The 25,226-nt window shown below is 37.6% G+C and overlaps 1 long non-coding RNA gene across 3 annotated transcripts in view; it reads right to left on the bottom strand.

Moving 5' to 3' along the window:
- Nucleotides 1-24,402, bottom strand: part of LOC143887437 (uncharacterized) — a 30,726-nt gene extending 6,324 nt beyond the window's left edge. For all 3 annotated transcript variants that reach the window (XR_013254181.1, XR_013254179.1, XR_013254180.1), the window contains exons 1-2: nucleotides 24,264-24,402; nucleotides 23,480-23,539 (exon numbers count right to left, since the gene is read on the bottom strand). This is a non-coding gene — a long non-coding RNA (uncharacterized LOC143887437). The remainder of the gene's footprint in view (nucleotides 1-23,479; nucleotides 23,540-24,263) is intronic.
- Nucleotides 24,403-25,226: the final 824 nt, after the last annotated feature.

Here is a 25,226-nt window from a genome sequence, read left to right on the forward strand (position 1 = left end):
CGCTTGGTGGTGGAATGCCGATGGCGAAGTCGGCGGCGGCGAGTGTGTGTGTTGTGTTAGAAAACCCTAGCCCACCTCTTTTTAGTGTGTTTTGTGTGTTTCTCCCAAAAACAAAAACCCTAGTTGATAAGATGAAGCAAATGATATATTTTGCCCCCTTTTCTTCCCCAGGCAGCCTCCCTCTATTAAAAAGTATTGTATGGACACACAATAAGATGATCCAAACCGTCCATGTGATGGGCCATAAAGAAAACCGGCTAGCAGAGGAGGCTGGGTCAGGGAAGACAAAGGGACTATTGGACTAATATATTACTTTTCCAAGATTTATTTAGGGGAGTGATATCCCCTAGTCCCTACGGGTTGTGAAGCACTGAAGCCACAATGGACACACCACTCGTACAAACAGATCTCTCACTTGGTGGGTCCCACCAATGAATGCTAGGTGAAAAATGATGGGCCTCACCTTATTAAAACATTTGTTGTATAATGATGGGCCCACTAATGGTAGGTGAAAAAGACCGTACCTCGAAAATCATTTCCATAAGATGATCTTAACCCTAGGATATGTAGGGGTGCAACTCGGGTCAGGCTGGGTCCAACCCTAACCCAACCCGAGATTGCATTCTCTCAACCCTAACCCTACCCAACCCAACTCGAGCCTCGGGCTAAGGATGGTCAACCCCAGGGGAGGAGCTGAGGATGTAAACATAACTACATAGTCTACATTATGTTACTGTTACATGTATTAATGTATTATGTATACAAAAATATTTCCTGTAAGCCCAATGGTTCCCACCTTGGCATTCCCATCTTATTTTGATGATTCCAATGCACAAGTGATTTAAGATCACTAATGTGTTTGATTGTCTAAGTTGTAGATCATAATTGTTTAAAGACAAGATTGCTTGGATTGAGGCCAAAGAAACTCTCATTAGACCACATTATGAAGGCCAAAGACATCGGAGATCCAAGAAAAATGAAGACTTGAAGAATCCATTGAAGATCAAAGTCATATTAGAATGTTTAAGATCCAATCTTAGTTTTAGATTTTAAGAGGCATAAATAAACTTAATCTCACACACCCTAAATGATTAAGTGATTGTCCTTGCGGTGTTCCAACACTTTTGGAACCCTCATAACAATCCCAACTTGGTGTAAAGTTGGAAGCCCAAAAACCAGAAATGAAAATCTGCTTGACATAGGCTTCTCGGAACTCCGAGAGAATTCTCGGAGCTCCGAGCTCGGAACTCCGAGACATTCCTCGGAGCTCCGAGAAATGGTCCAGTAGCATTTTTCCAATTTCTGTTTGTATTCTCGGAACTTCGAGATCATTTCTCGGAACTCCGAGACCACTATTTCGGGAAGAAAAAAGAGCCGTTGGTAACTTTGCCAGATTTACGACAATGCCACCAAACGGTCATATTTTGGTTCTTCTATATATATATGTGCATTCTAAACATCCCAATCATGAATCCTAACACTCAAAAACTCTACTTGAACATCTTAAGAGTGAATCAAAGCTTGTTTGTGCCTCTCATCATCTAAGATTGGGATTTGGATCATTAGGCCAAATTTGTACATCTTTTTCAAAGTTTTAAACCCTTGTGAGGGATTTTTGTTTCCTTCTTCCTTATTCAAGAAACTTGTATTGGGCGAGTGTTCAGAGAAGCGTAGCCCACTCTCCGTGGTGAAGATTTCCACCAAGGTTAAAGGCGTCGGAATTGTAATCGGCATTGATCTTTGCCGAAGTTAAGAAGATCACATAGTGAAGCCATCAACGAGTTTGGTTGGTGGAGTGGAGTAGGCCTCGCGTTTGGAGGACCGAACCACTTTAAATCTCGGGTGCACTCTCTCTTAATCTCTTGCTTTACATTTGCATTGCACCGTTAGATTTAACTTGTGCGCTTGAATTTCATCTTGATCTCTTAATCTTCAAAATCGGGTTTGAGTTTTTCAAAAGATTAAAACTTGCTAGCAACCTAATTTTTCCACTCCTCATTAGTTGCCAATTCGGGACCACCCTTGGATTTTCATTTCCATTGGATGATCCTAGCACTCTGATCTATAGGATCATCCTATGGAAATGATTTTTGGGGAACAACCTATTTACGTTGTGTCCCATCACACGGACCTTTTGGATCATCCTATGTTGTGGTCGGTACAATACTTATAGAAAAATATGGGACTATAAAGGCTTACACCATATAACACTAGCTGGAGAAACACGATCTTCCACTATTTTATGGGACTATAATGGCTCACTCTATTATGGAAAACTCCATAGATCGAAGAGCTAGCATCATCCTATGGAAGAAGTTTTGGGGGAACAACCTATTTATGTTGTGTTCCATCACATGTAAGGTTTGGATCATCCTATGATGTCAGTACAATACTTTTTGAAAAATACGGGCTTAGTGGCTTACACCATATAAAATCTCATTTTATATTTTCTTTATACACTTTTCCACAAAGTTACAACAATCCAAACAGGGCCAAGCTAGTTAACTTTAGATAGAAATTAATTAAATAATTAGCCCTCCAAGGCTCCAAGCAAGTAACCATATTCATTTAATTTCCCTCTAGAATGTGAAGAGAAAATAATTTTCACGAAAATTGTTTCTATTGTAGTTATTTTGGATTTATTTCTAAGAAAATTATTTTCACGGATCCGGATACGGATTCGGATACACGGATACGGATTCGGATATACGGATACGGATATTCAGGATATTCGGATACGAATTCGGATATAGGGATCCGGATCCGGATATTCGGATACGGATTCGGATATACGGATCCGGATCCGGATATTCGGGATAAACGGATGTACTTCTCGGATTCGGATGTTAAACGGATCGAATGTACCATTTACCAGATTCGTATCCGCTAAGAGCCGGATATCTCATAAACGGATTCGGATAATATCCGCTTCAAACGGATTTGGATAATATTCGCTTTAAACGGATTCGGTTGCGGACGGTAATCGGATTTTCGAATGTCCATTTACAGGCCTAGTAAAAACATCAAAACTCTCCCATTCATCAGAATTAAGGTAGCTTGAATAATCATTTTCCAAATATAATGATAGCTCATCAGAAGATGTACTAGCACTATGTTTAAGTCCTTTTTTTTATTAGTGACTAAAGTGGGTTATTTTTAGGTTGGTAGTTTTGTGAAGAACTCGGTCTTCTATGTCCATGTTTTGTCTCATACAATACACACATAGAATGTAATAATTTTATAATCTCATCTATATTATGCCCAGATCCAATACCTGAGTTTTCATTGTATGCATCTAAAAGGACCTCTAAACCATGCAACTTAAACTTAGTGTCCATTATTGTACTTAAACAATATAGAAGAGGAATTTCTTAAAAATATTTTTTGAACACAAACAGTAATTTTATATATTTGACCTAAAATTAATTGTGAAGTTGGATAGTAAACACCGGAAAGAAGATTAGTTGTATTTAAAAATACTTCTAATAAATCTGAAATAATTTCCCAATTGGTCCAATATTCTAGAGATAGATTATAATTGGAAGGTGGAGGCATATGTTCTTAACAAAATGTTGTAATTATAGTTTTAAACTCAAATGATGCTTTAGCATTTTATAAGTTGAATTCCACCTAGCTTTAATATCTAAGGGGATTTTTTTATAGTTTTTTTTCAAAATTTTTACACAAAGCTTTAAATCCTTATCTTTTATGTCCTAAAGACTGAATAAACTGAATATAATATTTAATAGTCTCTATTTGTGGTGTAATTTTTGATAAATCATCTTGTACAGTTAAATTTAAAATATGACATGCACATCTAATATGAAATAGTTCTCCATTTAAAATAGATTCAATTGATATTTTAATAACCCTATTGATTCAATATTATTACTAGCATTATCAAAGCTAATAGAAAAAAAATTTATTTTGAATTTTAAAATCGTGAACAGTGGATAATATAGATTTGATATAGAAAGACCATTATGCGGGATTTCTAATTCACTAAAACTAAGTACTCTTTTTTCTAACATCCAGATCAAATTAATATAGTGTGTTGTTACACAAATTTAGCCTACATTTTGTCTATTGGTCCAAATATCATAAATGGAATTTTTCCGTTAAAATTTTCAAAACTTGAAATCAATTATTCTTTACGTTCAGTAAATAATTTAAACGAATCTGATTTTACAGTATTTCTAGTCACTTTTTTAAAAGCAGGATTTAGAGCTTTATGAACATATTTTTAAAATCCTATACTTTCGGCTAAAACAAATGGTTGCTCATCTTGTATGATATATGATGCTAGTTCTCTCCTATTCGTATCTTGAGAATGAGAAAAAATTCCTAATGAGCTAGAAGTGGGGCTTAATTGGGTTTGTTTAGGGTCTAATGACCCATGCTTTGCACTACAAACAGTAGAACGCCTTATCAAGTGCCATGTTCCACCTTTACTCTTACAACTAAAATCTTTTTTACATAATTTACAAATAGCCCTATCTTCTAAAACTCCCTTAGAATTTTTCATTTTTCAATGGTAAAGGATTTTCATACTTGTGAAATCCTACCCCTAGAGGTCTCAGAACTGGGAGATTGACTCCCACTAGTACTTCAAGGTCCTTCGGTAGGTTGAGGAATTTGATATTCGGATTTAGTCCTCATTCCAAGGTTCTACACAAACGTCAATTAATTCCTCATTTCCCATGATTTCATTTGGTTCAAGGCTATGGTCGTTAAAAAAGTGGTCGTGTGAACCGGCCATTTTAAAAAAATTATAAAGATGGGCTAGAAGTAAATTAAAAAAAATAAATACTACATACCTCAACTTATGTAATCAACTTTGCTTGAATCGCCCACAGAGTTGTTAAGCGCCTTCTTAAATACTAAATACCGCAAGTTGTTCAGCACCTTCTTAATCTCTTCTTCTTAATCACTAATCGAAGTGAGTAACGGAGGATTAGAGAAGGAGAGAAATAAATTGGATGTAATTTTAGAGAAGGATTAGAGGTAATTAGAGAGAGTAATATGAAAGAGAGAGTAATAAGAGAGAGTAATATGAGAGAGAAATAAGAGAGTAATTGAGGGTGAGAAATGAAGGGGAAGGGGAGGGATATTTATAAGGCTTATAACATAATGAGTTACCAAAATACCCTCCAAATATAGTTGTTGAGGGGGTTATTTTGGTAAAAACATGTATAATCACTAAAGTACCCCCCAAATATAGTTGTTGGGGGGTATTTTGGTAAAAACGTGTATAATCAGTAAAGTACCCCCAAATATAGTTGTTGGGGGGGTATTTCAGTAAAAATATGTATAATCACTAAACTACTGTCACGCCCCCGACCCCAAGGCACGTGACAGGCGCCACATGCTTACACGGTGGAGCCAGTAAGGGTGCAAGGCCACTGAATGTGTAATCAATCCAGATAAGCGTGGTCTTGAACATAATATACATAAATATCTACACAGATATACAGGAAAAGAAACGCTCTTATATATACATATGTGTCTAAACTATACACTGTCTAAAACAACAATTACACCTAACCCATACTCTGTAGTAGGGTTCCTGCTAAAGTCTCCAAAAGTCAGCTCTTCAAGCTCTTCAATATCTGAAAAGAATGCATCAACGTACACAACGAAAGCTTGTAAGAAATATAGTATACTAACAGTGTATCACTATATGCTATTGGTTTTATAATATCAGATACCGAGTTATTTTTATCATTGCATTTCAAATTCTGTTCATTACCAGATTATTTCTAGAGTACAATCATGCTGAACAAAAATATTACTAAAGCACAATCAAAATCAGTGTACATACAATATTACATGTGTATATCTATATTTGTATTATATAATATGCTCAGAATCATCAGTATACAAGCGTATCACTACCCACTGGCGGGTTAAGCATATATGCTCATAATCATCTCAGCCCAAGAGCGCCAGGGAGTATCTCAACCAAGGCCACTAAAGGGAGAAGAATATAATATCATCTGCATATACCAGCGTATCACTACCCACTGGTAGGTTATAAGATGTATGACTTGTGCACATAGAAATATAAATGCTCATAAATAAAATGTCAACATATAATCATGGAGATATAGCCGAGCTACATAGTGCTATCAACTTGGTACTCATGCCCATATTTATTAGCAATTATTACTACTAATACTCTGCTCATAAGGCATTTTACTTTTCACTATATCATTTCTACACATATGTGTATATCCCCAGGAATATACATGTATGTATTTCCCTTGTTTCCATTATATGTGATTATACATATATGTATATATATATACATATATACCCATATATATACATATATATGTATTTTCCAATTTCAACCAATCATAGCACATCTTTTAACATTTAATTGGCATAACATCTACTAAAACATAGAAAGCCTCATGACGTAGTTTACTGACATAGAAGGAATCTGGCGTATACACAAAGTACATAAGCCTCATGACGACGTTGCTGGAACGTCAGGTCTTCTAAGTCTCCCTCTGGGGCATAGGTATAGATGATCCTATCTAAGTAAAGGCCATCTGATGACATGAAATCCTCTAGGTCTTGTCCTGGCATGCAGAGTAGCCGAAGACACATGAATTTGTTAATCCCGTAACTAATTTCGGGACGAATGAATGGCCTGTTTTGTAAGTACTGCAAAAGAGTACAACATTCCTCGAAAGTGGGACACACTTCCTGAAGACCAAAACGAAAGACGTGGTATCGGGGATCTCAACACTTGGTAGTGGGTTTGAGGAGGTTCTAATCTATCGGGATAGAGTCGAACAAGGGGAAGATTTGCTCATGCTGGGTGAGATGACTGAACCATAAGCAGCTTCTTGACTCACCATAGCTTCGAATCCATTCGAACATCATTTCTGAACACATGGTCTGTTTCATACAGAAGATAACAAGGAAATTTTCAGACAAACAAAAAGATAGATACAATACCTATGCACATATTTTTTAATTTATTCACATTTTCTTTTCTCTTTTACACGGGGGCCCGTAGCAGGCTATGTACAAAACAAAAGCGGTAAAAAGAAAGGAAAACAAAGTTCTCTGTCTTATGCGCATGTTGATCAACGACTGAGAGCAGTGATCCCCTGAAGGACATCTCTTTCGAGTATGGAATAGTAGTTGACTACTACTTCGTTTGCACGTGGAGTAGCCAGATCACGGGAAGATATGGTTTTCCTCTTTTTCCACTTAGACGCAATGGTCTTGGCGAGATCATTGGAGAACTCTTGTGGATGAAAGAAATGAACAATTGGTTCAATGACTTCTTGCTTGGATCCGTATTCATGCATGATGCAGAAGCAGCTTCCTATGCCCTATTATCCTCTGCTTTAGTTGCAAGGTTTATCAGAACAAACATCATTTGCAGATATGGAGTACCACATGAGATGATCTCAGATAATGGATCTCACTTCAAGAAGGAGGTGGCACACTTACGCAAAGAGTTCAAAATTATTTTCCTGGCAGGACTTCGTCCACAATATAGGGGCCTGTCCAATTAGGCTTAAACTTTCCCCTCGGATCATAGACCGGTGCCCGAAAAGTTTTCAACAGATGGGTTTTAGGATGTAGAAAGAAGTGTCTTCCAGACCAAGGAGTTGGACGTAAGAAGATCCAGGTGTGGACATGACATTGGGACAATATCCATGGATTTTCCAATAAATGTTCTCAGCTTTTAGGCTAGACATCCATACGTACCAACCGGATACCGTCTCCAAGTGTTGAAAATGGTGTCGATTACGATAATTGAAGATTGAGACGTCCAACTATGAACCTGGGGTGGCAATGTAAAGTTTCAAACAAAGCCAAATGTAGAGAAGGACGGGGAAGCCTGTAAATTGACGAGTGGGATTTTCTCAAACTTTGTCTAATACATTCAAAGTTTCGGCTAGAATGATAGATACTAGATTGGCTTTGTCAGGAACCTGATCCAATATACTAAGAATATGGTTTTCACCTTAGCATTCCCATCTTATTTTGATGATTCCAATACACAAGTGATTTAAGATCACTAATGTGTTTGATTGTTTAAGTTGTAGATCTTAATTGTGCTAAGACTACATTGCTTGGATTGAAGCCAAGAAGATCTCATTGGACCACATCATGAAGGCAAAAGACATTGAAGTCCAAGACGAATGAAGACTTGAAGAATCGCATTGAAGATCGAAGTCAATTTAGATTGTAAAAGATCCAATCTTAATTTAGATTTTAGAGGCATAAATTAAGTTAATCTCACACTCCCTAAACGTTTATGAGATTGTCTTTGTGGTGTTCCAACACCTTGGAACCCTCATAGCAATCCTAACTTAGTGTAAAGTTGGAAGCCCAAGAAACAGAATGAAAATCTGCTGCTGATAGGCTTCTCGGAACTCCGAGAGAATTCTCGGAGCTCTGAGAGAATTCTCGGAGCTCCGAGCTCAGAACTCCGAGAAATCCTCGAAGCTCCGAGATTTGGTCCAGTAGAAATTTTCCAAGTTCTGTTTGTATTCCCGGAACTCCGAGACTTTTTCTCGGAACTTCGAGAAATATTCTCGGAACTCCGAGAACACTATAACGGTAAGAAAAATAGTCATTGGTAATTTTGCTGGAATTACCACTATGCCCTTGAACGGTCATATTTTGGTTTTCCTATATGTATGGGCATTCTAAACTTCAAGACTATCAATCCTAACACTCTTAAACTCTAGTTGAACATCCAAAGAGTGATTAAAGTTTGTTTATGCCTCTCATCCTCTAAGATTAGGATTTGGATCATTAGGCTCAAAGTTGTACATTCCGTTCAAAGTTGTAAACCCTTGTGAGGGTTTTTTAGTTCTTTCTTTCTTATTCAAGAACTTTGTATCGGGCGAGTGTTCGGAGAAGCGTAGCCCACTCTCCGTGGTGAAGATCGCCACCAAGGTTAAAGGCGGTTGGAATTTTGTAATCGGCATTGATCTTCGCCGAAGTTAAGAAGATCACATAGTGAAGTCATCAACGGGTTTTTGTTGGTGGAGTGGAGTAGGCCTCGCGTTTTGAGGACCAAACCACTTTAAATCTCGGGTGCACTCTCTCTTGAACTCTAGCTCTTTATTTGCATTGCACCTCTAGATTTAACTTGTGTGCTTGAATTTCATTGTTGATCTCTTAATTTCCAAATTAGGTTTGAGGTTTTCAAAAGGTTAAAACTTGCTAGCAACCTAATAGTTTTCTCTCCTCATTTGTTGCCAATTCGGGACCACCCTTGGCTTATCACCTGGTATCAGAGCCTTGGCTCTTAAAAGGTTTTCTTTTCTTAAAATCTTTGGAAATTTTTTCTTTAAATTTCAAACAAGGGAAAGATCATAAGATCTTTGGCAACTTTCTATTTGTGAAATGACACATACAAATGGAACCGGACTTCCGGAAGGCCATTCCACAACTAGACCTCCTTTCTTTGATGGGTCCAACTATGGACATTGGAAGACAAGGATGCGCATCTATCTTCTTTCGATAGATGTGGAACTTTGGCATATTGTTAAAAACGGATACATTTTGCCTTCCACACCATTTGAAGAATGGAATCCGGTAGAGAAAAGGCATGCAAATTGGAATTACAAAGCTATAAATTCTTTGTTTTGCGCCTTATCTATGGAGGAGTTTAATCGAGTTGCTCCTTTTGATTCCGCCAAGATTATTTGGGATACACTTGCCGTTACCCATGAGGGAACATCACAAGTTAAAGATTCCAAAATAAACTTGTTAAAGAGCAAATATGAAATGTTTAGAATGGGTCAAAATGAAAGTATTTCCGAAATATATACCCGATTTTCAAAAAATTTAAAAGAATTAGCTACTCTTGGAAAATCTTATCCTACTGATGAACTTGTGAGTAAATTGCTTAGGTCTCTTCCTCCACATTGGGATCCAAAGGTAACCGCCATACAAGAATCAAAGAATCTCAAGACGTTTACAGTGGAAGAGCTCGTAAGATCTCTCATCACCCATGAGATGCTCCTCACTAGCCGACAAGAGGAGAAGAAGCCAAAAGAGAAGGAAAAAGAAAGCCGATCTCTAGCTCTAAAGGTCTCCAAGGCAAAAGCGGACTCATCATCCTCAAGTGAGGCGGATAGTGATGAAGAAGAAGCGCTTAGAAAATTTAAAAGCTTATGGAGAAAGAAGCATAAAAAGGACAAAAAGAAGAAGAAAGAAGAAAGTGAAGTTGAGGGAGCTATAAGATGTTACAATTGCAAGAAAACCGGACACAAAAGACCGGAATGCCCTCTTCTCAACTCATCCTCCTCGAAGTACAAGGGTAAGAAGAAGGATTAGAAGAAGCATAAGGCTCTTGCCGCCGGATGGGATGCTACTAGCACATCGGGAAAGAGTTCAAGTGAAGGGAAAGAAAATAAAGATGACCTTTGCCTCATGGCACTCTCCCATGAAGTCGAGGTAAATTCTAACCTCTCTTATAATTCATCAAGTAGTGATAGTGAAAAAATATCCTATGATGAATTATGCTCAACCTTACATTCTCAAATTTCTAAAAATAAAGTTCAAAAGAAATCTATTTCAAAATTAGAAAATGAACTTAATTTTTTGAGGAATGAATCTTCTTCCAAATCTCAAGCACAACTTGAAATTTTTAAACTTGAGATTGAATTTGCCAATTAGCACAATTTCAAGATATGGCAAGCTCTTCCAAATCTTATGAAGATGAATTTAATGATTCTTTAAATCAAATAACCCATCTTCATAATGAAAATGAAAGGCTAAGATTATGTCTCTATGGATTCTTTAATGGTGACAAAATTATTGACATAATCTTAAAGAAGACTAGTCAAAAACCTAAACATGCATGTTATGATAAGACTAGTTTATCTAACCCTCATATTAGATGCCATTATTGTGGAATAAATGGTCATTATCAATTCCAATGTGCATCTAAAATTAAGGATTGTGGTGGAACCAAGAAAGCTTGGGTTCCCAAAGCCCCCATATGATTATCTTCATATGTGCTTAGGTTAGGGGCTTTTGCTTTAAATTTGAATATCTTTTTCAAAGTTAATTAAATATCCCCTCTTGTATTGCATTTGTTTTCCAAATAGGGGGAGTTCTTGGTTTATCTTTTTCCTTGAAAAAGGGGGAGCCTTAAATTGTAAATTTTATCCCTTTGTTTTTCTTTTACCCCAATCTTTTTTATTGATGCCAAAGGGGGAGAGAACTCTAGTGTAAGGAAAAATATGCATGCTTTTATTGAAAATTTCTTGTGCTTGTCATCATCAAAAAGGGGGAGATTGTAAGCCCAATGGTTTCCACCTTGGCATTCCCATCTTATTTTGATGATTCCAATACACAAGTGATTTAAGATCACTAATGTGTTTGATTGTTTAAGTTGTAGATCTTAATTGTGCTAAGACTACATTGCTTGGATTGAGGCCAAGAAGATCTCATTGGACCACATCATGAAGGCCAAAGACATTGAAGTCCAAGACGAATGAAGACTTGAAGAATCGCATTGAAGATCGAAGTCAATTTAGATTGTAAAAGATCCAATCTTAATTTAGATTTTAGAGGCATAAATTAAGTTAATCTCACACTCCCTAAACGTTTATGAGATTGTCTTTGTGGTGTTCCAACACCTTGGAACCCTCATAGCAATCCTAACTTAGTGTAAAGTTGGAAGCCCAAGAAACAGAAATGAAAATCTGCTGCTGATAGGCTTCTCGGAACTCCGAGAGAATTCTCGGAGCTCCGAGATTTGGTCCAGTAGAAATTTTCCAAGTTCTGTTTGTATTCCTGGAACTCCGAGATTTTTTATCGAAACTCCGAGAAATAGAACACTATAACGGTAAGAAAAATAGCCGTTGGTAATTTTGCTGGAATTACCACTATGCCCTGGAACGGTCATATTTTGGTTTTCCTATATATATGGGCATTCTAAATTTCAAGACTATCAAACCTAACACTCTTAAACTCTAATTGAACATCCAAAGAGTGATTAAAGCTTGTTTATGCCTCTCATCCTCTAAGATTAGGATTTGGATCATTAGGCTCAAAGTTGTACATTCCATTCAAAGTTGTAAACCCTTGTGAGGGTTGTTTAGTTCTTTCTTTCTTATTCAAGAACTTTATATCGGGCGAGTGTTCGGAGAAGCATAGCCCACTCTCCGTGGTGAAGATCGCCACCAAGTTTAAAGGCGGTTGGAATTTTGTAATCGGCATTGATCTTCGCCGATGTTAAGAAGATCACATAGTGAAGCCATCAACGAGTTTTTGTTGGTGGAGTGGAGTAGGCCTCGCGTTTTGAGAACCGAACCACTTTAAATCTCGGGTGCACTCTCTCTTGAACTCTAGCTCTTTATTTGCATTGCACCTCTAGATTTAACTTGTGTGCTTGAATTTCATTGTTAATCTCTTAATTTCCAAATTAGGTTTGAGGTTTTCAAAAGGTTAAAACTTGCTAGCAACCTAATAGTTTTCTCTCCTCATTTGTTGCCAATTCGGGACCACCCTTGGATTATCAGAATACGAAAGGAAGCTTCACCGGAACTTTGCCTTGTGAGGTATTTGGCATATACACAAAACAAGAGAGCCTTATGCCGTGCCTCTTGGTAAGTAAGATCATCTATATCTCGAATGGGAGAAATGGTTTCGATTAGCTAGTTGACAAGAACAGCCTCTGAATTCATGAAGTCTAAAGGATCTTGCCCTTGGACGCAGAAAAGTCGCTTGACTCTTTGCACATAACCTGGCCAGATGATAGGCCTGACAGACGGTCCTTCCTCTGGTACCCCTAGTAAGGTACAAAATTCCTCATAGGTGGGACATATTTCTTCCAATTCGAATCGAAAGACATGGTTGTCTTTGTCCCATCATTGAGTAGCTGCTCTAAGGATATTCCAATCGATCTGAATGGAGGGAAACAAAGGAAAGAACTGCTAGAACGGATTGGTGAACCATCGGCTAAAGTTAAAACTTTCGACGGAGTAGAAGTTATGGATCCAGTCATCCAGCTCTTCCAGGTCCATGTTCTATCTACACGGAAGACAGAGAACAAAAATACGGTAAAACAACTGTAAAAATGATCGGCAAAACATTTATTTTTAGTATTTTTTATTTCTTTTTCGTTGTTTTTGTAATTTTTAATAATTTTGGACCGATCCTGGACAAGCGAGGGGCTGAGCAAAGTCTGCCCCTGCGGTCTGAGAACCGGGAGGACACCCTCAAAAGGTGATCCGGGTTAAGATAAAGATCTAACCCTGATCTCAAGACGACAAACGGACAGAGGTCCAACACTTTGATTATGACAAAGGTTTAGGCGGATACATCTTCTCGTGAGAAGACATATTCATTTGAACAGAGCCCTGACGATTCGACCACGAAAAATGGTCGGGATAGGATTGTCTTCAAAAGTGAAGACAACATGACCTGAGTGTGACTTCTAAATTATGAACAAGTCACTGATCAGAAAAGGGGCCATCTTCCCAGAGGAAGATGAAGACTATTTGGACAGATTTCTGCCTCTTTCTTGACCATAATGGATGGTCAGGGTGAGTATGACCTTTCGGAAAGACTAACTTGGATTGAGCACAGCTCGGGTACTGTGACCATAACAATGGTCATGACAAGATTATCTTCGTACAAGAAGACGGGTTTATTTGGACAGAGCTCCACCGCTTTTGACCATAACAGAGGTAGGGAAAGGTCTATCTCTGTGTGAAAAGAAAACTTCAAATAGGATTTGACTGGCGTGGTCTTGGACAAGTCTAAGGGAAGATAGCCTTATCCGAGCAGAGCTTCGCCGTCTTGACTATAATGATAGTCAGGAAGGATCGAGACACGAAAAAGCAGTAGAGCCTAACGAGGCTGAGACCAAGACAGTCTGAATAGGAAGATGATTGAGGGGTTAATATTTCAAAGAGAAAAATAACCTTTAAAAGATAGGACCAAAATGGGGGGTCTTTCGGTTAAGTGTGTTAACTGTAAGACAAACATCCTTCCAGGGTACAATGGTTGCTTATCCAAGAAATGTGATGATATGGGTTTGCAAACACGACTCTGGACAAAACTAAAGGTTTGACAATAACCTCTAATTTCGGGTAAAATGAGCTACGACCGTTTGTGCATCAGGCTAGGGTAATGACATCCCTAGCAAGAAGTATGGAAACCCGGGGACACCTTTTTAGACTTGCTCGACATGCCCGAGGTGGGCCAAAGGTTTAGTGTATTCCTATTTTGGGAAGACGCTCACATCTCTAGAGTAACTGATTTTGGCTTGCCTAACTCTAAGCTCAGCATGCCCTATGAGGGCATGGTAACATCTATGTGCATATGCTGGGCTTATGGATTGTTATGAAGGCTTGAAGGTCCCTCTTACTGAAGTGATCAAACAACCTTTCAGGTGGTCCCCAGCGCAGCGGGAAGTTCGATATATCATCATTTTAACGCCACCACAAGGGCGACGTGCAAAGAGGTGGTGCTTTCTGTAAGCCCAAGGGTTTCCCTGGGTTAATCATTCACCTTACCTTCTGTAGACACCCTCATTTTGCTAGGCTTTAAAAAGCAAAAGATTCGGTAGTATCATCAATTTTTATATCCGTATTCAGCATTAGATTAGACATCCATGCATTTTAGGGTAGATTTCATTTCATTATGAGAGTTTTGAAGTTGATTCGCAATCCTGAAGGTCTCTAGGGGGTTCCTTTGACCTCTGAAAGATAAAAGTTCAAGTTTCCAAGCAAATGAAAAAATCTGCTATTTTTAGAATTTTCAGGGTTTCCCTCATTTTTGCCTATTTTGCACTGCAGGGGTATTTTGGTCATTCCCGATGTGTCTCGTTTGACCCCTGAGTTATATTTGACAAATCTTGAGTGATTTTACAAATTTTGAAAAAGCTGCTATTTTTAGAAACTCATGAGGCTTCCACATTTTCATCATCTTATGGATATTTCAATTATTTCTCATATGTCCAAAACCATCTCGAGGGTACAGCTGATGGATTATGAGTAATTTCGTAAGTTTTGGGAAACCTGCTAAATTTAGATCTCTCAAGATTTTCTCTTAGTCTTGCACTTCGGGGGTATTTTAGACATTTCCAAACATATCATATTTGGTCCCTAAGTTGTGTCTAAGAAATCTTAAGTCCGTTCATAAATTTTCGAAAATCTGCTATTTTTAGAATTTCTCAGGGTTTTCCCTAGTCTCGCCAAATTCTAGCACCTTGGGGTAATTTGGTCTTTTCCTGTGTAATTCTTTTGATCCCCGAATATGTCTGAGAGATTATGAATGATTTCCTAAATTTTGGAAAACCTGCTAAATTTAGAATTTCTCAGGAGTTTCGCTTAATTTGGAAATTTTAAGTGTTGAGGGCATTTTGGGTATTTTCAGGGGATACCAAATGATTCTGTTTAATATTGCTCACCGAAAGGACCCAATTTTAAAAGTTTCTATTTTTGAAGTTTGACCACAAAGACTTTCCATTTTTAATTTTTCCCTTTAGGGGTGAACCAATCTGAGGGTATTTTGGTCGCATTTGGATGTCTAACAGTCAAGTAGGGGCATTTTGGTCCGAAAAGTTATTTCCCAAAAAAGATGGTCCGATCATGTGTGAGGGATGCACCATAAATGTCAAATGGGTTGGGTCCATATATAGAATGTTGAATTTAGAAAGATTTTATTAATTTTTTACGGAAAAACCCGAAACCCGTGCGAAATTGCCCATTGGGTAGCCCGCAAAGATGGAGCTCATGTGGGTTCACCCATATGGGTCAACCACCATGGTGGGCGGCCCACATGGTTGACCCACATGAGTTGAGCACCCACCTTGATGATGTCACAATGGTGACATCATATTTGTTAAAAGAAAAATAAAAAGAATAAAAAATGAAAAGTAGGAAAGAAGGAAAAGATGAATGATTGCTTAAAAAGGTTTTCTTCCAAAGAAGCAATGTAGAATGAGAATAACATGTCTTGATTGACAAGAAATTAAGATTGGAATCAAATCCAATTTGGAAACAAGAAAGAAAGAAAGCAAGAGGGGAAAATTGGAAACAAGCCAAAAAGGGAGCTCTCACATTGGAAATTGTTATTTCTCTCTTAACCCTAACTTTTTTTATATAAAAATCAAAGCAAACAATCCAGAAAAAGGGAGAAAAATTCAAATTCGTCTATTTTCTCTCTCCTCCCAAGGAATTTTTTTTTTCTTTTCTCCCTTGAAGTGTGATCTCTCTCTCTCAAGTGTTCTTTGGGTCTTCTTCATCATAAAAAAGGGTGCGACAAAGCGTATACCTCGGATCTACGCACCTTAAAGACAAGGAGCGCAATAAACGTGGTGGAAATAAATAAAAAAAGCAAAGAAAGAAAGGGAAGAAAGGACGCACGATCGAGCGTCGGCGAGATTTTTCGGAATTTTCGGCTTTTGGATTCGACGAGGATCTCCATCACAGGTAGGTGCACTATTCTCAGATTTTTCCAGGATTATTTGGTATTCTTTATATATTTTTGCATGGTTTTTAGCATTTAATTGAATTTAATTCGATATTATATGTGTGTGCTCAAAATCATGATCTACATGAGTATTTCAATTCCGATTCGTCCCGAAATTTAATACACTGATCTATTTAAATAGACTAAAATAATCATCGGATCGGATCGGACATTGAATCAAAGGATTTTGAAAATTTGAGTGAAGAGTGGAATTTCATTTAAAATAATGGCTGAGAAATTATAAAAGTTGAAAAAATAGCTATCTCAGGATGATTTGTTTTGTGGAATTTCAAATTTTTCTTGTGTTCATCACATCAAAAAATCGTAAAGGACATTTTCCGGAGTCGTAATTTTCTCGAAAATCGTGTTTTAAAAATATAAAACTCTTCAAAAACATCTTTTTGACGAAGAAAAATAAATATATACTAAACAGATTCCAAAATTAATGAAATTTCGTGCAAAAATAATATGATACTGATACATTCTACCATGAAGTTTTGAGAATTTTTGGATTTGTTTGATATATTATTTAATATTTTCTTTGAAAATTATCAGATTTTGTGAGAATTGTTACTGACATCAGATTACAATTAAAATTCTCAAAATTTTAAAGTAGTCTTATATTTCATATTTCTTGCTGCTGTAAAATTTTAAGTGATTTGGATTTTGTTTCCTAAGGGTTGTAGTATAAATCCATAATCTGGTCTTAAAATTGAAAAATCCAAAATTGGTAGTAAATGATTTTTAAAATTAATGAAAATCTCACAGCATGCTATGTTTACCCATATCTTATTTCTGGAGAAATTTCAATGAATTTAGATTTCTATTTCTAGTAGTTTCTGTGTTATTTTAACAATCTGCTCAAATTATTGTTAAATTAAAATTAAATAGGAGCTTAATGTAAAAATCTGCAAAACTTTTCCAGTAAGCTACATACATTACCATCTTACTGCTGTAGAAATTTCAATCCATTTCGAATTCGTTTGCAATAAATTCACTTGTAAAATCACTCATGCGGTATAAAATTGATAAAATCCACTCAAAATTGAAATTAATTAAAAATCATTATCAAAATTTCTAAAGAACCTTAAATTTTTGTTACATATTAATTCTTTAATCCATTGAAACAGAAATCTTAGGATCTTTAGATTTTCCTGGTAAAATGGTCAGTGCATCCATAATCGTATCCCAATTGCAACCGATCTTTGACAATTTGAATATTTAAGCTATAGCATGTTATTGGCTCCGAGGTTACTGTCCACGGAAATCCTGAGATATGCCAGGCAATAAGGTGCTATAACCTAAGTATTAAATTACACAAGGAAAGAGCGCACGATTCCCTTCCTTGGATGCCATTCGAGGCCGAAATTGGAGAACCCTAGAACCTTTGGTATTCCTTAAATGTCCAGAAACCGAAAATCCTTGAAATCTGAAATTAATTAACTTCAAGAACTTGAATCAATTTATCTCATGTCTTTCAGAACCATTGGATTATGGTTTCCGATATAAGAACCATTAGAGCCAAACTTAGGAACACTTATGTCAGGTCGTGTCCTAGGTCTTAGGGAGTCTTAGGTTTTAGGGAGTCCTAGAGTTAGGAGTCCAGCCTCATCACGGACGTTTGCTATGGATAGCAACCGTGCCATAGGTCTAGTTACACTAGTCACCCAAATTTTCCCTAGAACAAGCCTAGTTACCTAGGATGTAGGTTAACCTGCATTAGTCTAAGGGACAACTTGCACTTAGATAGGATCATATAGCATCTTAGATGAAATCCTAGGATAATAAAATCTTCAACTTGAATTAAATAACTTCTCTTAAAACTGTTGAAACAGTCAATCCAGTCTAGATCGGTGTCTTAGTTGAGTTAGGCATAAGTAGCTTAGCTTAGGTGCACCGAAATACGTCGACTCTGATCCCAGTGAGGCTTGGGTACGTAGGCAGCTTGGATGTCTGATGACATACCAACCGCGAGTCGGCTCCACAACAAATTGTGGGGTTTTGTATATTAATTTTCTTGTAAATGCTTAATTAAATCACTTAGGATTTTTCCATGAAATTAGAATTTTAGGAGAACTTTCACTTAGATTGAATTCAAACAAATTAAGAAATCAAGATACACATTTAGGATCTACATTGAAATTAGATCATAGGATGCATGTCACATAGTTCGCACATTAACAAAGAGTTGAATGAGCCATTTAAAATAAATTTAAAAGAGTTAACTTTTGGAATTGAAGACCGATTATCGGGCAGGAATGGTGCATGTGGTGGATAACTCCCCATACCTTCCATTCTTGTAACCAGGTAACGAGTCTAGATTTCTGGTTAATTATGGATCCTAGATCACACATCTAGGTGGCGACTCTGTCACTCTCTTTTGTGTGGAATTCGGATTGCCTTAGTGATCCCAAGTTCACATAAAAGATGAATTAAAATCAATAGTAAAAGAGCACACGCCAATCACATGGGTACGAGAGACCAAGAGAGAGTGTGGCGGCTCGCGCCCCACCCCTCTCTCGGGATCGGATCCCACACCTTCTTGTTTTGATGTTAGCAAACTAGATTGATTAGCATTTATGGATTGATGTGTTGCTTTGAGGTGTTGTGTTGTATACAGGAATTTCATGTCATAATCGTCATTACACAACTCTTCACAACACATGACTTGTGGATCAAGAATCAAAGGAACCAAGAGCTTGTACCTACATTAGAGTCATCCTCATTTGAAGATCCTCAAGCAAAGAAGCTCATCATGAAGATTCCACAAGTTCCTAAGCAAGTGTCAAGAAGGAGCTTGGCGCTAAACATATCATTGGTGACACCTCATGCACCTCACTACATGTAGTGAAGATTGAAGGATGTCACAAGAGCCAAGACAAGGTCAAGATGGTCACCCAAGCCGAGGAAGTCCAAGAAAGTGCAAAGGAGCCAAGACATTCCAAGAAGACTCAAGGTTCTTATTTTTAGAATGTATTTGGAGTCCTCTTGATTTTATGTTTAAATGCACTTTCAAAAGGTTTTCAAATGGTTTTTATACTTAACATTTTACATCTTTGAAAACCATCAACACACCCAAAAATGTGTTTGAAAACCTTGGACTTAAGCCCCAAGACCATAGCCCAAAAGCCCCCGGATTTTAAAGTTAAAATGGAATTTCACTCAGGGCCGATCGACCGGGCTAAGCCGAGCGACCGCGGGATGGAACCTGGAAATCCAAGCCATCTCGAATTTTATCGGGCTGGTCGATCGGGTTAAGCCGGGTGACCGCGGATGCGCTTCTGTTTCAAACAGAACAATCCAATTTGGTCTAGGGCGGGCGACCGCCGTGGGTCGGTCGACCGAGATAGGTTTTTGAGCCAAATTTTTTGAGCAAACAGTAAGCCCTCGTCGGGCGACCGCCATGTGGCTGATCAACCGCGACGGTAAGAAATTTAAAAATAGAATAGGGCGCCCGATAGGGGCGACGACCGCCGTAGCCCGGTCGACCGCAGCGGTCGAGCAAACAAGCCGTTGGGGCGTTTTCTGCTTGACTTTTTTAAGCCAAATATTTACAGTTTTACCCCAAACGGTCATATTTTCAAATACACTATATATACATGATTAAAACATATCTCTATAACCTTTTGAACATTTGAGAAAGATCAAATCCCATTTCTCCTTTAGCTTCAACCTTTTATTTCAAAAGTTAAAAACCTCTTTGATCTTCCATTTCTACATGCTATCAAGAGGCACTCCATAGGGCTTTACATTTGTACATTCTTAGAGTGAATGTGAGCTATCAATGTTGTAATCCGCCTATTAAGAGGCAAGAGAGTTTTTATTTTTATTTGTTCTTCATGTGAGGGTCTCCTCTTCGGCCCGTAAAGAAAGGTGAAGACAAGGGTCTCCGATTCAGCCCGTGAAGAAAGGTGAATCATGTGCAAGGGTTTGATTCTTTTGTCAAGGCTTCGTGCGAGGGGCTTCGCTTTGGCCCTTGAGAATGGAAAAGCAAGGATTTGTTCCCTTTGGAGATGAAGGAGTCGGGTGTACGGCTTTATCATTTTAGTGGAGATCCCAAGGAGGTAAACTTGGAAGAGTGGAGTATGTCAAGTTGTGACCAAACCACTATAAATCTTGTGTTCCTTATGGATGTCTCTTTTACTTCTCTCTTGCACGTGTGGGGATTGATAATCTCTAACCTAACTTGTTTTTGTGCTTTTAATTGAACAAGGGTTAGTAAATGCACTTGACTAAATTGTTTAAACCTTAAGTATTATAATATCCATTTGACCAAGGGTTAGCTAAATGTGCATGATTAGAAAGTCTAAATCCTAGCTTTCATTGATATACATATTTGAACAAGGGTTAGACTAATTAGTGCTTAATTAAATGGATTAATTTTTAATCTCCCTTAAATAAGGCTAAGATTTCTAATTGACCAATTCACCCCCATCTTGGATTGTCACACCTGTATTTCACTTTCACATCAAATGAGCATGTGACAAACAGCAATTCGGGTGATGAAATCCCAAACGCCACCCATCCGTTTCCAATGCTAGTAACTCCCGAGGGTAATAGGTATGCAAAATATGGTGTGTGTGTGTGTGTGTGTGTGTGTGTGTGTGTGTGTGTGTGTGCGTGCATGTGTGTGTGTGTTTGCATAAAAATAAATTGGTAAGCCTAGGTGCCTCCCGGGGCATTTTCGCACAATTGGCGGCAATTTTTTAATGTTGGCTCTTGCAATCCCTGCAGAACAAGTATATGGTACTGGAAAGTAAATCTAACATTGTTTTATTTCACACATTTAGGAGTGTCCGCAACTTGCGAAATATTTGCAACTTGCGGATACCCCTAAAGGCTACTGGGGTTTAAGGATAACCATAATAAAGGACAAAAAAGCCAAGTTAATTGGTTGAATTCTTCGAGAATGCCAAGGTAGGTTGATATAGAGTTATAACCTTTTTATTTTGATAAAAAGTCTGCTGAAAGGAAACAATTAGTCTCCCAAGCAGAGTCACCAGCCTGTGAGAGGCGGTTTTTTCCCCCGCGCGTAGGACGCAGGGGATCACCACATCGGGTTCTCAGGGGAGTGTTTATTTTATATGCGTTACTTGCAGACTCGGGACCGAGGTCCTAACTTCGCAAGAAAGAGAAAGCTAAGAGTTGCCACCTAGGTCAGAGCCTAGGACACGTGCCTGTTCTTCCAAGGAAATAAGTAGTGGTACTCAAATTTCGTTGGGAGAATAGTAACCAAAGGGGTTCTTCTGCTCTGGGCCTAGAACCTTATATTTTGCACTGTTTGTTTAAGGCATGGTCCTTACAGATATCTAGGTAAGGGTTATTGTTACAATTGGGGAAGGTGTTAGGCACCCCTCTTGCCCGGACGAATCCAGCCTCTTAATTTAGATTGGCATTATTGGCATTTTTCAAAGAACTTTGACCAGGATAACTTATCTTTTTATCCTCTATTTAGGTTATGCTTAATTCCATGATGGAAATTAAATGAATTTATGAAAAGATAAAAAAATAAGCGATAGTTTTCCTGATCGAGTTCGTATGTCGTTTATGAATCCTGGAAGATCTTGAAACTGATCACGATCAGGTTAACTTAAATCTAACGGAAAAGACAATGCGGAAAGTAAAAGAAATGTAGAGGGATTTATATCATAAGTTCTGATGGCAATATGAGCCTGAGATCTTATGATGTTACAACTTCGTACCTTACCTTGTAAAGGAAATTACATAAAGCTGGTAAATAAAAGTAAATTTACCAAAAACTGAGGAGAAATAGGCAGAGTGACTGCACTATTCTGGAAAGAGAGGGTTCCGAGGTTGCGGAGAAACCGGCGGGTAACAACGCAATTCAAAAAAGGGTTTCCGAAGTTGCCGAGAAATCGACGGCGTAACTGCGCTAGTTGGAAAGAAGGGTTCCGATGTTGCGGAGAGATCGGCGGTATAACAACGCTATTCGAAAAAGGGGTCTCCGATGTTGCAGAGAAATCGGTGGCGTAACGACGCTATTTTTGAAAATGGGCTCCGGAGTTGCCGAGATTCCGGCAGAACAATGCCGCTATTATTGAAAAATAGCTCGTGGTTCTGCGAAATTTGACAGAACAACGGCACTATTTAAAGGATGTTGCTCCAAACCTTCCGAATTTTAGCAGAATGCCACGCCCGGTTTGAGCTACCTAGAGTTTATCTACTTTCTCTCTTCTAAAAAGCAAGAAAACTAGGGTTTTTTGGATTTCAGAGCGGTATTTGGATTGAGAATACCAAAGGGGGGTGAAAAATCAACAAAGAGCTCTGGGGGGGGAATTTCTCATGCCTTTACTCTTAGCCCCCTATTTACAGTTTTTTTTTTTGGGGGGGGGTAAAATTTGGTCATTTCGACCAAAATTTCGCTGGGGGCAAAATTGAATTTCGCCCTCAGCAAAATTATGATGCCATCTAGATGACATCATCCAGATGACATCACATTTCGAAGGGCGCAATGTTTTGTCTCTTCTCCACCTCGTAAAATGTGATTTTTCATCTTTTATCAGTGAGTTTCTAATATCGCTTACTTTCGGAAAACGAAGTGTCCTTTAGGTAAAAACGGAAGTTTTTTACTCAAACTTAACTTACCGATTGAAATGCCGTGTGAAAACGGGCTTACCAGTTTATGCCGTAAAAGGCCGGTGCTATGTAAAAACATGCTTTCAGTTTGCCGAAAAGGCAGGTGCTGTGTAAAAACAGGCTTTCCGATTGTAAAAACGGTTTTCGGAAATCATTTTCTTCTGAAAATACCCTAAAGAGAGATTGAGAGAAACCAAACTAGTGCTCTAGGACTCGTCATAAGGTTCTTCCTCGCAACACCTATCATTAGTACCGCCTTGACAAAATTGGGTGTCTACACATATATACCCATATATATATACATATATACGTTTTTTTCCAATTTCAACCAATCATAGCACAACTTTTAACATTTAATTGGCATATCATCTACTGAAACACAGAAAGCTACTATATTACTTACCCGAAGTCACCTTTGCCTTTCCTTTCCTCTTTCGATCTCCCTCCTCTTCACTTTTCACCCCTACAGAATTGGATTAAATAGTCAATAGTTATTTATGCAATGTCGAGGAGTGAATTCATTTCCCCCTTTCAGATATAGATTTCCAATTTCTATTACCCCTACTCAACCAGGTGCAACTTTATGTTTTACTTTCCAGAGGGACCGCGGTCAACTGACCGTAGTGTCTTTGTAGGAAATTTCTCAAAACTAGAAATTTCCAATCCAGTTTTCAACCTCAATACATCAAAATTGTAGAAACTTGTAAACACAAAACTTTCTTGTCATAAACTAAAAAAAAATATATCCTAGTTGGGAATTCCGGCCAATTATCACCGGAGATGACCAGAAAAATCCAATGTCCAGCAGGATTATGAAATAGGATTTCATATAAAATCTGAATTCTTATTTTTATCACAACTCTTTGTATATTGAAATTCCTCAAAACCTCCCAACTTAAAATTTTTTAAAAACATCATTATTACCAACTTTCATGTTGGAACCTCCAGCCAACTCTCACCGGAGGTGGCCGGAAAACATAAGAACGATTATTTTTAAACCTCTATTGGCGGAAATCTTGAAATCATCATAACTAACTCAAATCTTAACCAAAATCTAAGTATCTTACATCAAGCTGATTGAAAAACACATGATCTACATCTTTTGTGTTTTACATGTTTGCTAATACTTATGGGAAATTATCAAAAAAATCGAATTTATAAGAATTCCAGCACATAACTAAGCTTACCTTTAGAGTTTCTTCCTTAATTCTTCTTCTCCACTTGATTCACACTTGGATTCTTGCAAGAATGTTCAAGAATCAATTATCCATATTTTTCTTAGATTTTTACACAAATTTTCTTTAATTTTCCTTGATTTGTTTCCCTTCTTAAAGCTAGAAGTATAAAAATATATTATTTTTTGTTTTTTTTTTTAATCTTCTAAGCTTGAGAAGCTTGACACCTATGATCATAAGTGTCAACTTCTCCAGCCCTCTCTCTCTCTTACTCTTCCCTTTCTTTATAAAATTTCTAAAATGCCCTTAGCACTTTTGGTTTAATTCCATTTGCATCCCTTTTTGCCAATTTACCAAAATGCTCTCTTCATTTAAAATTTTACTTTTTAAGTGATTTGCTAGGGTCCATCTTTAACACGCCGCGAAATGCCTTTTGCGATGGAAGCTAGCAATTCCCACTTTTTAATCTTATATGCGTAAAAAAAAAGGGCATCTTTAACACTACTCAACTCAACTAAGCTTTTGTCCCAAACCAGTTGGGGTCCCAAATGGCATCTTTCACGCTATCAACATAAAATCTTACTAGTAAGACAACCCGTGCAATGCACACGATGTTAAATTTGGGTTTTGTTAACAGGGGCACTTGTTAAGATGCATTTTAAAATGTGAATCTACAATAAATTTACATAGTGATTTAGAATTTTACATGGCTTTTGAGTCTTTTTTTCTCAAACAATGTGTAGATTTACATTTCCAGTGCACCTTAACAAAACCCAAAAATAAATTATCATAGAAAGATTTGTTGAAACTATTTAAAAAAAAAGAAGAGAAGAATGCATTCGTTAAAACAAAAGTTGGTAGCTAGAAATGGAGGTCATGCCTAAGAAAAAGAAAAAAACAAAAACAGTTAGATACTGTGTGTATGAGAATGATATGGAAAATAACATGACAGAAACAGGTTTGTAAGAGATGAAG

Source organism: Tasmannia lanceolata, unplaced genomic scaffold (genome assembly GCF_043159265.1).
Source record: "Tasmannia lanceolata isolate RefF3 unplaced genomic scaffold, GAP_Taslan_0.1 ptg000012l, whole genome shotgun sequence".
NCBI lineage: Eukaryota > Viridiplantae > Streptophyta > Magnoliopsida > Canellales > Winteraceae > Tasmannia > Tasmannia lanceolata.